General features: G+C 40.8%; 1 protein-coding gene across 17 annotated transcripts in view; it reads left to right on the plus strand.

Moving 5' to 3' along the window:
• LOC116039680 (potassium voltage-gated channel subfamily KQT member 5-like) overlaps window positions 1–14,874 on the plus strand; it is a 181,489-nt gene that overhangs the window by 70,468 nt on the left and 96,147 nt on the right. The window lies entirely within an intron of this gene.

The raw sequence follows: 14,874 nt of genomic DNA on the forward strand, positions 1-14,874 counted from the left end.
TAATCCCATTCTTCCTTTGTAGTTCTTCATCTCCATCTGCTTTGTTTTCTTTTTTTTATTCCCCCAGATTATTTCTGCTCAGTCATAGCAATTTTTTGTCCTTTGCTTTTTCGAAAAGGCAGCTTTGGCGCAGCCCAGGTGGTCCGACACCATGCAACCCCAGAGGGTCACTGACAGTGTGACACAAGCAAACACTGAATCATGAGCTTAAGTGTAACACTAAAGACAAACTGCAAAATTGGAAATGGGGCTTTGCTGTCAAAGCATTATTCTCTTAAATCATGATAGATTTACCTTAAGGTCACTGTGACTATTAATAGTCAGGGTTATTAATAGACTCATATTTGTATATTTGATGAAAGGGTAACTTTGGTATTTTTCAACCTGGATCCTATTTTCCCATGTTTTTGTGTCAACGTGACTGATGGGATTTTTTTTTTTTTTAATTGGTCCAGTATTAAGCAAGAAAAAAGCTGCAATGTAAGGCAATTGCGCACCTTAATTTCCATCCACTAAAAGTGCTGTTTTTGCCACTGACACTGGTTTGGTTGTTATTCTAAGTGTCTGACGACATTATGGAAAGGATCCCTACAGAGATAGACCTTTTTGTTAAAGAGTAAGATCCTTTTTGTTTAACACGAAACTCAAAATCGCCATCGCCAAACCCACCAAACTCATTCAAAATCAACAGAAACAAAATAAAAGCCGTCTTGGTTCAACTTTCCACTGTTCCAACAATCACTGTTCTTAAAAAAGTCTATCTCTGAAGGGATCCTTTCCACAAACAGCAACAACTATAGGATTCGCGGCTGCCGGTACAGCATTCTCAATCAATACTGGACCAATTTCAATGTTTTTTTATTCACATTAGTCACGAATGCATGGGTAAATAGGGTCCAGGTTGAAAAATACCAAAATAACCCTTTCAGATTGGTCATTGTCCAATTGCAAGTTCTGTATCATAACAGACAAATTATGCCTACCATACACTAGAAGACTTTAAACAGACTTTGAAAAGACTAAAGTCTGACACCATCTCACATCTAAAGACTATCATCTCAATCTAACGTTAAAGACTGTCATAATATGTCAAGACTGGGGATCTTGCAGGCCCACACATTGCATGACTACAACTAGATTAGTTTTGATAGATTAGATTTTCTATACTGCCGTACATGCAGATGAATGGTGGCACTACACGAAGGTCCACGTTTATCCGCCGGTAAAACTCCCGTTGAATTATATGATTCAGAAGGGTTAAAAATTGGCAAATTTTCCTCTTTAGCGGAGCCATACTAACCATTAACAACACTAGCTCTAGCCATTTGCTTTCCTTCTGTTTGGTGCTGGAGGGAGCGCGCCCATTGGTTGTTGACAATGTTCACATGATTTAACTTCACTACCAAGACTTTAAACTCGTTTGTTTTTGTCGGAACATCAAGACGGTAAAGAGACTGAGTTTTAGGACCACCTTACACCAAACGATTGAGACGACGGGAGTGCGCCCCAACTCTAGCAAGACTAGGGTTGGGTATCGCTTGGGTTTTTTACGATACCGGTGCTAAAACCGATACTTTTGAAAAGATTAAAAAAAAAATTTATATATTTAAAAAAGAAAAAAGGAGCACAAAAACACAGTCGCCGACATTTAAGAACGGCTTGTTTATTGCTAAGGCCATATGGTCAAAATTTAATTATTTATTAATAATGTAATAACAATAATTTATAACAATAACTTATTTCACCAGTAAATTACTGGTAAACGACAAAAACAACCACTAGATGGAAAAAGGGTATTTTACAATAACTTTGAATGCACCACGAGGCTGGCGAGGCGAGTTTCAAGTGAACACGCCGTCTGTGTTGTTTTTCCGACAACGGCAGCTGCAGACTACGTCTCTGTGTTGGAATTCTCTACAGTGAAATACAGTCACACCGCGTTAGCTGCATTTTAACCGTTCTCTTAATACATCCATGGTTTAATACATCCGTTACCTGCTACCAAGTGTATTATGCTAACTAGCGTCACATGCAGCGATGTTTTCGGTTCCCTCTAACGTCCATTTCGGAGCATCAGAGGGCAGCGCTGGCATTTCAGTGGCACCGAAATGAGGCACCGAAACCCGCGTTACTATTCGGTTCGGTAGATACCGGTTGTTAAGGCACCAGTGCCGTATTAGCACCGGATGTCGGTACCCAACCCTAAGCAAGACGCCATGATTTCATTCCCATATTGGAAATTAGTCTGCGACAGTGGAATCGCTTGAAAAGTCGTTTGGTGTCAGGTCGGCATTAGTGACCATTGCGGTGAAGTGCAGTATTGTAGTATTTCACATCGGCTAACAGTGCGGTACACGGAGTATAACCTGGTAAACTGTCAGCTCTAATCTCACCTGGAAGCCACAGTGTCGTCCTGCTCTCATCACTGGGATCTTTCTCACTTATGCATGTATTTCTTCTTCTCACTGTATGTTCTCTCCAATATCTACTAAGAGCCTTTTGACAGAGTGGGGAAATGGATATGAAAATAGTATGTCAAGTTGATGGAGAATGTGGAGGAGAAGTGAAACATAAATGGCAGGGAGTTCAGCGGGGGAGGAGAGAGGGCTGGAAACGTACCTTCAATCAGATATCAAAATTCACCCTGGTGTTTGAAAATGTAAAAGTTTTCATATCAGTCCTTTAACCAAATCTGAATCACAGAGTGATCTTTTCAGTTACAAACCCCCACATGTGTCCAGAGGACTGTTGACCTTGTCCGTGTTGATCCTCCTTTAACGCCTCTCTGCTGGTTGTAAATTTGTAATGCTCTGTGGTTTGATTTTGGGTGCTTTTGTTGTTTTCCACTATAAAAATTAAAAACAGCAGCAGATTTTTTTCTTTTGCGTGTCTCTCTCTGTCTCTCATTTTCTGCTCAGCCAGAGTTTTGGGCTAATGGAAATGCTGTGGAACCAAAAAAAGTCACATTAAACTGCATCTGATGCCAAATATAATGCGCAGATGCTATTGTAAAACGTGTTGCTGCTGCTCTGTGTGGTGTGATCCAGAATAATGTCACTACTGTAATACAGAAAAAAATACAGAAAAATACCTTTAAAAACTGGCCTTGACACTTTTGAATGGATTCTTGGTTATATAAATCCAATATAATGCGTGGTTAACTATTCACAAAAAAAAATTCAGCTTTTTCTATCTGGATGTCAGAGTTCTGTTTGTGGTGGTAATGAGGCCATAATGAGCTGAATTTGGTATTTGGGTGGTGTTTCCAGATGCTTTGGAGTTTTGGGAGTTTTGAGTACTAGGTGTGGAAACATGTGTGTTCTGACCTGGCATCTGTCTCCCTCCTTACCAAAATCCAAAACATAACTATTCATGGAGACAGCCACGCTGGCTCCTGGTGGATGGCAACTTTTACTCACTTTTTTCCATCACAAGTCAGACATTTGTGTGTTGTTTGCTCCACTTGGCTGTCATTTTAGGTTGTCTCTTTAAATAACTCAACCAAACACCTTTCATTGAAGGAATGTACGACAGACTCAGAGCCTGAGGTTCCACAATGAATTGCTTTTCTGGCATTTACTGTATTTGCTATGTTTTCATCCACTCGGGAAAAACCTAAAGTCTGATCTGAGGAGGCAAGCTGCTGCGTGCGCGCGCACACACACACACACACACACACACACACACACACACACACACACACACACACACACGTCTTGATGTGAATGTCACCTTGTGTGTTTGTGTGTGTCTGCAATTCAAACGAATATAAGATCTCCACTGTCAGTGTGTTCTTGGAGCGCACACACACACACACACACACACACACACACACACACACACACACACACACACACACACACAGGTCTTGGAGTGAATGGCACCTTGTGTGTTTGTGTGTGTGTGTGTGTGTGTCTGCATGTCGAACAAATATCCCTTACTGTGTTCTTGGAGCACTCACACAGATACACAGCATATAGATAAGAAAAGTGACATTCAGCGTCCATGCAGTATAGTCGTGCTGCCAGACCAAAGCTCCAGGAAGAATGCAGTTTTTTCAGTCGACTCAACAGTATGAAACATCAACCTATAACTCTTCAGTGGCTTTCAAAAACACTTACAGTAAGACATGGGCGGGTTAGATGGGCTTAGTAGTTGTTGCAGTTAGGGTTGGATTCCAATGCTAATGATTTTTTTTCTGAGGCTAAAAAATCAGATAGCTAACAAATGTGTTAGCCTCAGAACAAAAACACAAATGGTTATCCCTCCTAGGGTTGGGTACCAAACTCAATCTGTTGCCAGAAGTAGAAATGGCATTTTAGAAATGTTCATAATAAATAACAAAATGTTCTAAGTAGATATAATAGGGTTGGACTGGTTTTACATCTGAAAATTAATTATTTGTTATTAAAAAGAGTAAAGTACAAAAAAAAAGGTCCCGAATTCACGGTTCAAATGTGAATGGCACATAACCCTAATAATCCCTCCTTACTCCTCCCCTCATTAGCAAAAAGCCACGTACGAAACATTCAGGTAGCAGGTTTCTCATATTTAGCTAGATTTGTTATATCAGCTTTAGCTAATTAACCTGTCGAAAGGCCAAAATGAGCTTAGCTTTTGCCTGATTCATGTGCTCTATGCATTGCGGCTTTTCCCGGTGCTTAGCACCGCCCATGACGATTGTGATTGGCTTAAAGAAATGCCAATAAACCAGAGCATGTTTTTCTCCCATCCCGGAATGCTGTGTGGACTAACCAGACCCTCCTCCGCAGCGCCGTGGGGGAAGGTCTGGCAATGCGAGATTACAGAACAAATTACTTTCTAAAATGACTCTACAATCAGGTGAGTTCAACAAGACCAGGAGTGGTGAGTCTTCTATAGGGAAATGATCTTGCTGATTTCGTCACACCAATTTCAGTAGAATCTTCCGCTTTAACTTTAATAGGCATCAATAATTTACGGTTATCGAAGCCTCTGGATAGAATGTTATGCTGGAGTCAGATGATTTGAAAATGACACTGAACCTCAACCTTAGTTGCGGATAGATTGTGTAAAACCTTTTAGCAATTACACATTTTCAGAGAAGGAATGCAAAACAGAAATAATCCTGAAATAGAGGAGACAGAGACGCAGTCTGCATCTCAGGAAATCACAGGAAAATGCACAGCGATATTCCATATGGATTTCATGTGTCAGACTGTTTCAAATAACCTGTGTGTGTGTGTGTGTGTGTGTGTGTGTGTGTGTGTGTGTGTGTGTGTTCGATCCTGACTCTGTGGTGGAGGGGAAATGAGGGCTTTGCTTTCCTACGTTGACCATAGTGAGAAACTGTCAGCCAGCCAAACAGACAGAGAGACAAACAGCTAGACTGGATGAAAGACAGGCAGGAAGAGAAATTGAGTGGACGGCCAGGGAAGACAGTGAGAATCTGTAGTAAGATAGACAGACAGGCAGGCAGGCAGACAGGCAGACATACAGACAGACAGACAGGCCGGCAGACGACCAAGTGGAAACACGCCGGTGGTCTCAGCCAGTGCCGCCAAATGACCATGTAACTCAGACGGAAAATAAGGAGGGGGAGGAAAAAGAGAAACATTGCCACAGTCGTTCACAAACTCTTGCACCCCCTCGCTCTCTCTTGGCCTCTGTCTCAGTTACCTCTCCTTTACCTTCTCCTCTGCTTTTTCAGCTTTTTGTTTCATATTCCCTCCACTCGTGATCTGAGCTACTTTTGTCTCACTTCCCTCTTGTCTCTCCTTATGACCTGCATGGTCTTAACCGCCACCCTTCCACCACTCTCTCACATTTACTGCACTTTATCCTCTCAGTCCTTCTCTCTCTTTCTCTCTCTCTCTCTCTCTCTCTCTCTCTCTCTCTCTCTCTCTCTTTAGTCTGAGTCTTTTCCTCTCTTCCCCCTCCCACCTGTCTGGACCAGGCAGACAGAGTCAGCTTCGCAGCCAGTGAGGCGTGATTGTGCGATAATGAGGCCCGGCGAACAGGAGAGGGAGAGCTGAGCTGGCTACGGCCACAGTCCATATATTCTTATAACCAATGGCACACAGGGCTGGGATGAAGCCTTGCCACCCTGCCAGGTTATTATTGGCCTCTGTAATGCCTTCTCATTAGCAGTAATATTAGTGTAGCTAATAGAATGATGATGGACCTCAGACACGGTTCCTATTTTGCTGTTGTGAATACAGCTGACGTCTCCAGTTCGGTTGTTGCTTGGTTGGCTGATATGTTCTTATACGACCAAATCATTGGTCTGAGGTAGGGCTGAACGATTTAAGGAAAAAATGTAATTGTGATTTTTCTGTCAGATATTGTGACTACAATTCAAATAAGTTCAATATTTGCTGTGTAACATGTCATGTAACATTATAACATGAGATACCATCAAAACGGCTCTATACAGTATCTTAATGCAAGGAACATAGATATGAATTTTCAGCAATAAGTGATATGGAACATTATTCCAGCATTCATCTTAATAAATAGAGTTAAACCAAAGGTTACACCAAACATTCAACTAAATATTGCACATTCGATTTTTCACGGCCTTCACGAATAGTTCATTGAATTCTTTCAAATCGCGATTTTGATTTGAAAACAATTGTTCAGCCCTAGTGGGAGCATTGCTGGTGTTACTTTCATAAGGCCGCCTGTCCACCAAAGCAACCCGTTCTTACTCCCAACCCCATCAAATACTGACAATTGGTCAGTGGCCACCAGCGCTAGATACTGACGCAAAAGGCACCCTTTAGCGTCTGTATGGACGATTTTTCCCCCCCATCAACCAATCCATTGGTCGGAGAGTATGAAGAATTTTAGCCGACCAAGATTTTCTTAGGTTGAATACAGCCCTAGTTGTGACACTGTAAGCACTTACCTAATTACCTGTACAACACTGCACCCGGCATTGCTCACCGACTGACTGAGTCAAGATGACGATAATGAAATACAACCAATAGTGTTGCAGATGCACTTGCGAGCCGTGCAAATATCAAATAAAGACATCAGAGCTGACTGACACAAAATAACCCTTCCCAACTGTAATTTTAAGCCGAGGCAAAGCTATTATTAGTGTTTTATTGGCCGTGGTGTGTGCATGAATTTCGTAGCAGTTTGGACTTTGCGGCTGAATATGTCAAGTGCTGATTTTTGAATTGCCGTGCTGCACCCAGCCTTCCTTCCACTGTGCCCGGCATGACTGCACACTTGTTTAGGTGGTAAATTGAATAATGTGTGTGTGCCTGTGTGCACGTGTCTGTGTGTGTTTAGTCAGTTGGGTAGCTGTTAAAAACTAGATGTGGCCTCACACACACACACACACACACATATGCGGACACACACACACACACACACACACACACACACACACACACACACACACACACACACACACACACACACACACAAATTTCCCGCCAAATGGAGTGGTTTGGATGACCTGCAAATCACGCCATAACTTCTCCCTTGTGGAAAAAGAGTGCTGCTCTTGCTGGCAGACACTAGCGTACTCTCTCTTTCTCTCACACTCATGCCGGGACGGAAATTCTTCAACTTCCAGTCTGCCCTGCACACTTTGTGCTTGCAGCTCAGGCCTGCTCCCTTTTACTGCCCCTGGAAACACAGTGAGCCTCCTCAGTGGCCCCAGTCGTCTGGCCAAAGCATCCTCTCTTCCTACACAGTAGCCGTTCTGTGACATTTCACTTCCAAATTTTTTCTTTTTTTTCCCCAACTGGAGGTTATCACTCCAACTTCAACTCCTGTGTATTGCAAATCATATTGTTTGTTTAGTCTTTTATCTAAAAAAAAAGGGGCGAGCAGGAGCATGATGAGGTTACTTAGGAACAGACAGACATGCAGAGCCAAAAAGCCAGACGATATGCAATGATGTGCAGAAAGACAGGCTAAGAGGAAGACACCCAGACAGAAACTCAGAGGTCCAGGAACACACCCTTGGGGGACACCTGGCAGGAAGCGGGTGGGTCCGGGCTGCTATTAGGTTGTAGTCTAATGACTCCTCAGTGTGGAACCTGTTTGGCCACTCCTGGTAACTGGGGCCCCACAGGGAAATTGGCCTCATTTCCTTGGCTCCTTCCTCTACCCCTCCTCTTCCATCATAGACACCAGGGTGTGATGCTGTGATGCTATTTACAGTCCTGCCTTAAGCCGGAAACAGGGCAGTGGCCAGATTGATTTGCAACTAAATGGACTTAAAATGAATAATGAGGACATTACTGTCCGTGTCATTTGTTTAAAAATTAGAACTGGCTAATGCTATCTCATCTAACTATACACCATGTGGGACCTTTTAATCCTGCAGTGTACACAGCATTAGGGCTGGGCGACATGGAACAAAATCAGATATCACAATATTTTTGACCAAATACCTCTATGACGATATTGTGACGATATTTTACGGTGCTTTAACAAAATATTTTCTAAATTAGATTAGAGAAGTGGTTAAAGGCAAATAATAGAACAGCTAGAACAGTCTGGTAAGTTAAAAAAAATGACATCCCTTTACTGTAATGCAGCCTTTAAAACCAGGCAAAGACAACACTTACCAAATAACGATATTACGATATCCAAAGTCTAAGACGCTATCTAGTCTCATATCATGATATCGATATAATATCCATATATTGCCCAGCCTTACCTAGCATCATGTCAGGGGCTCATCATTATGTGCATGTAGTTAAACCAGCATGGGGAAAATTGCATTATTAATCTATCATCATCTACAAACTACCTAGATTTAATTAGTTTGAAAATCCAACTCCTTTTTAATTTTCTTTTCTAAGCAAAGATACTGGCTACACACACTGGTGCCACTGGCTGCACAGATGGTGTCAAATTGGAGAAATCTCCTTACAGTATGTTCCCAAAAACTCTGCATGCTGGAACATTCTGCTTGCCAGAACAGATAGAAAAGAGACGAGCCATCAGCCCTGTGGGATGACTTAGTGCTCCTCAGTGTTTGAAGCTGTTGAAAATGGACAGACATGGCAGATGGATATCTGCCCCCTGAGTCCCCATGTAGTGTTTCCTCCCTGCTCATGACTCACCAACCATTTACCGGTCTGGCTTGGATTAGACACAAAGTATAACAGTTTCTTTTTTTCGTGTCGCTGTTTTAAGGATGCAACTAACAGTTTTTTTTCTTGATTAATCGATTAGTTATTTGATCTATAAAGTGTCAGAAAAATGTGGATCAGTCCTCAAATATCTTGTTTTGTCCACAATTCAAAGATATTCAGTTTACTGTCACAGAGGAGAGAAGAAACTAGAAAATATTCACATTTAAGAAGCTGGAATCGGAGTATTTAAAAAAAAAAAAAAAAAAAACGTCTTCATAAAAAATGACAAACCGATTAATCAATTATCAAATAGTTGCCGATTAATTTAATAATGGACAACTAATCGATTAATCTTTGCAGCTCTACGCTGTTTATTCGGCTTTCAGTAAATAAACAGCATTTTTCTCTAAACGTGTTTACATAGGCTATTGACTGAACGAGTCGTTGCCAACAAAGCATGGCCGATAGTGATGGATTGGATCAACAAGATGATCTTATGCATATTTGAATTTATACTTCATATTTATTGAAAGGAGCATTTTATTTTCACATGGGTCCTGTTGATTACATGAGTTGAGATGCTTTGCCATGTAAAGATACTGCAGTATATCTGACATGGCTTTACACAGTCTATCAATAACTCATTGACAAGACATTGAATTGATTGATCTGAAGGCTTCTGAGGATCAAGTCAGGTTGTGTTGGGTCATGAATGTTTTAGGGTGGTGCTTCAAAATGTGCTCCATCTGAATTTAGTTGTGCACCTTAAAAGTATTTGTCATTGTAATTGTAAAGAAATAGGATTTGCATGACCCTGCTTTTATACCAAGAGCAAGGTTTTCTTTTCAATGATGATTGCAGCAGTAGTTTTCTAAACTGCAGCGTAAACCATGTAGTGCACACTGCCCTTGTGTTCCAACAGGTATGGTGCTACGGTATGGTAACTATATTACCCACCAAATATGCTGACCTGCTCTGTGTCCAATGGCATTCTGGCATCGACAGGAGGCAAAGGATAGGATGGTGCTGATTTCACTGTAGAGCAGAATGGGGGAGAATAACTGGCGCTATGTAGCTCTACTCTTTGATCCTCCTGGGCTTAGGTTAAACATCTGAAGCATTGTGATTGTTTTATTTCAGATGTGTAGAAATTTGATTAGCTGCTTTGTTGAATGGGTTGGTCATAATGCTTTTCATCCTATGCTCTCCCTTGATCAAACTACATCGATTTACGCCTTTGGCGTGAAAGACAGTTAGTGAAACATCAATTGAAGACGCATGCCAGAGCTTTTCATCAGGACATAAGGACATCAGGACATCTTTCAGTAGAATAAAACAAGGAAGTAAGTTCTGAGTCTCTGCTTTTTTGATCATACAATACTGAAACACAGTAGAACAAATGGAGCAACAGAGCAATAATGAAGCTAAATAACTAAAGCTTTGATTTCAGTTCATCATTAAACGTTTAGATTTAAAAGTTTAGGTAGAAAAAAAAGTTAAATAAGTTAATTTCCCTTCTACCGCCTAACGCCATTTTAATTTAGCATCTGATTTTTCCAAGGCGTTTTTTGAGAGTGGAGTGTAGAATGAATCAACATCCCTTTAAGGGTGTCCTTGATGCAATCCCTAGTTTTGATCAGTAACCATCATTCCCTGTAGATGCTCCTTCTCTCTGCTTCTTCTTTCTCTCTCTGGTGATAAGAGCTCAAGGCCTTGGTTCACATGCTTTGACTTTCCTCTCCTTAACAGCTTTAAAGACAGTCCATGTATACCTTCGGAGACTTAATTAAACAGAAAGGCCGGCCGGGTGAACTAACATATGACCTGATACATATTCAGCAGAGATACCAGGCTATTGTGCCTCAGGCAATTCCATGCGTTGCATCAGTAGCTGAGAAAGATTTACAGATATTGACCCATCTTGAAACCTTCAGTAGAACCAGAGGGAACATAATGAATGCAGTACAGATTTTACTATTTTAGTTTACTGTCTCAGTCTTATATGTTTCACGTTACAGACCAAGCAATGGGCTTCTTTTCTTTATCTTATCTAATGTTGTCGAGGAGCTAAATGCAAATGTACCATGTTCTCTGAATCAGCTGGGGGACTTTCTACTGTAGTCAAGACATTGACCATGAATATACTGCAATATCTAGAGTAGCAGCTAACGCCTCCAGTGTTTGGGTGCCTGAACATACTGTTAATTTCCATATTTGTACAAGAATATGCAGTCCAATCCCTACTCACAGATATGCACAATATTATTGTGAAGGATATGATGAACGAGTGTCTCAGAACCTGCGTGACATTATATATGTCTATATTGCATTTTTTCAGGTTGTACATCACACAGCGTTACAAAGGAAGATATGAGCTCTTTTGCCTTCAACTGTGCAGCACCGATTGTTTGACAATGCATCTTCTGTTATGTAATTACAATGTCATTATTATGTGATTTTCTGCGGGAGACTCACATTGGACTCATGAAGAGATTATAAGAACATGTTGCCTTCCATTAGTACAAAGGTGGGGGTATTTGACTGTTTGAAGGCACTCATCCAGCAGTATAAAATTCCTATTGTATAGTATGCAGTCCCTCCAGGATTTCGCAGCCTTTTTTTGAGATTGTTGCAGCCCAAAATACCAGATTTTGCGGGAGCTTTTGTAAAAAATTGCGATAAAAGTTGCGATGTCTTTTGTTTGTAAGTTGCAAAAAAAATTGCGTTTTTTTTTTTTTTTTTTTTTTGTATAGTTTTTTAAAAAATAAAAAGGAAACTTGTTTCGGGGAGAATAAAACTACTCTGGGCTGAGTTTTCTTACCAAAAAGGCTCAGGATGCTGCAAATGTTGGTATAATATGAAAATGGCTGGTGGATTTAAGACAAAAAAGAATAATTTATTGAATGAATCAAATTTGAACATATGTGTCAGTGGCTTGTTGATCTTTACATTGTTAGTTAATTTCCTAACCTGGCCTGGGACACACATTCATATGGTTTGATAAAGTACTTATTGGACTTTAATTTATCGTTGCACTTACAATAACGAGCGAAGCTGTCCTCAATTTAGGTCATCCTGTACGTCTCATCTCCGGTTTTTCCTGCATCCACCGTATGTGATTGTGTGTGTGCACGTCAGTGGCGGGGGGGAACTGTATGAGCAGCAGCCCCGCCCGTTGCAGAGAGCCGACAGGATTGAAACAGCAGCTGCTGACTTTAGAGTGAACAAAACGTTACAGCGTACATTGATGTTAAAATGTATACAGGCAGGGAGGTCTGAAATGTTTTGTGCGGTCTTTCGCTGTACGTTTTGTTGGTAAATGTGAGATGTTCGAGTCTCGTCTTCATATCAGAAACCAGCTCTCTCTCACTCCCGCTTGGTCAGTGGCACTAAAAGTCACATTATACTGACGTAAAGCCTGGCACATGGGACTGCTGGGATTGGTTGAAGTCGCAGGAAACTCCAGTTATTGGTCAAATTTGCGGAAAAGTTGCGGTGATTGGTCAAAATTGCAAGTCGCACCAAAGTCACGGTGATTGGTTGAGTTCGCATGAATTGGCGCGATTGCGACATCGCGAAATCCTCGAAGGACTGAGTATGGTAGGTTGCCAACGGCCTGATTTCGCATTATTCCGCAAAAATTATGAACGTCAAAGGTTTGGTGATACACTGGAAGAAATCTGAGCAGTGTGTATTGTGACTGTTAGTTTCATTCAACATTTGAACTAGTGTTCAAACAGGGGAAAATAAATATTTTATCTGTATTAATCTGTAAGAATTCATAGATTTACAGTGCAATGAGCTTTTCCTTGTACTCTAGTGTTGGATGTTTCTAAAATCACTGATCTGTGCAGGGCCCTGTTGCCTTCAGCTACACGGCTATTTTGGTTATCTTTGCAAAATATAACGCAAAATGAAAAACTAGCGAGCTGTGCTAAACGGATAATCATGACACCAAAACATCTGAGAAGTAAGGTAAGAAAGCAATTTGGATTCAACACCATAGAGGTGAAAATTGTGGATAAAGGTAGGCTGTTAGCTGACTTTGTACAGTGTACCTGCCTTAGCGTTGCGTTAGCTTGTCAGGTTAGCTTGTCACTGAAGTGAGGCAGCAGTGGTGGCGCAAAATTGCGAAATAACACAACCACGTCAATTCTATGACATAGTTTAGGATTAGGCCATGTTGCCTGTAATTAATTTTAAAAAAATTACATAGTTCTAAGCCGGTTAAACTGTATATTTTGAAAAAGTATCTAAAGAAGAGAGAGCTACTCTGTGTCCGACTGCTTTGGCAACAGTCACAGATCAAGTAAAACCTACTCTATAGACTGTGCTTCCCATTAGAATCTCCCAGAAAGATGCTCTGTGCAAAAACTCCAATTCTAATTGTAATTCAAACTTTACTGTCCCATTAGGGACATTTGGTTTGGAGACACTTCAAAATAAAAGTGTACAATAAAGCACACAATAAAAAGACAAGCAAAACCAGTTAACAGAGTAAAAGCACTTAAGAAAAAAGGAGAAAATAAATTGCCACAACCTAACCCATGCAGGCAAACAGCATTTAAATGAGTTGATAAAAGAGGCATGGAGTAAAACAGTGAAAAGCTCAGTATGGTGCAATGAAAGTTCCATGTTGGTGAAACGTACAAACCATTTTTTGGTCTGAGATGCTTATCATTCACTCGCAGAGATGTGGACTTGAGACTTGGTGACTTGGACTCGAGTCAACTCCAGTCACTGTTTTGATGACTTGAGACTTGACAAAAAAATAAATGACTTCAGACTTGACTTGGGGCATAATGATTTGGATGACTTGTGTGTATTCATAAGTTTGAATGTTAGCTGTTAAATATAAATTAATATCATTTACTGTTGTCACGTTTCTGTCTAACTTTCAAGTATGTTAAGCAGCGGCAGCAGCACAAACTGTGAATCGTTAATGGACGACTCAAAAATCTCCCCGGTATGTGATTGTCATGATTGGATGACTTGCTGTCAGTCAAACTCCTCGCTATGGCAACACAAAGACCCCTGATGAAGCGGAATGACTGCGTCTGTGCCACGAGTCATCACTTTTGGATTTAAAATTTCACGCAAGGAAAATGCAAGACCTACTCATCAAAAAAGTGACTTGATTTGACTAAAGGACTTTAGACTTACTTGGGAATTGAGCAAAGATGACTCCAGTGTTGGTGCTGAGACGAAGAATTCTATTGTGTGTTAAGAATGAGGATCGGCTGTTTCGTAACTCTTAAAGGGATATTTCACCAATGGAAAGATGAATATGTATTTAAATTGGGTCATTTATGTAGCAGAAATGTGATTTTTTTTTAGAAATTGGTGCCTTCTAGACCGAGAAAAGCCAGAAAATGTGTTTTTGGCTCATGTGGATGAAAGACAACAACTCCCAGAATGCACTTGCTTCGCTTCCCTACAAGGCCACTCCCAAGCCAGGCCTACCGGTCACAGAGTGCAGTCAAGTCAAGTGGGTTTTATTGTCATTTCAACCATATACACTCACTGTATATAGTAAAACGAAACGTTTCACCAAGGCTCAAGTTGTGTTACACATTTAAAATATATAAAAACAACATTTTATAAAAACATTATACAAAAACGACATACGAGACAGGCTACATTTAGTGCACACACTATATATAAAGTGCAATTACTACTTAAAGTAGAGCATTTAAGACAGACAAGGGACAGGACAGACAACAAGACAACAAAAGACAGGGCATAGGTAGACTTGTAACAGAGCACTGATTGTTGTAAGTTAGGTTCA

Source organism: Sander lucioperca, chromosome 4, assembly GCF_008315115.2.
Source record: "Sander lucioperca isolate FBNREF2018 chromosome 4, SLUC_FBN_1.2, whole genome shotgun sequence".
Taxonomy (NCBI): Eukaryota; Metazoa; Chordata; class Actinopteri; order Perciformes; family Percidae; genus Sander; species Sander lucioperca.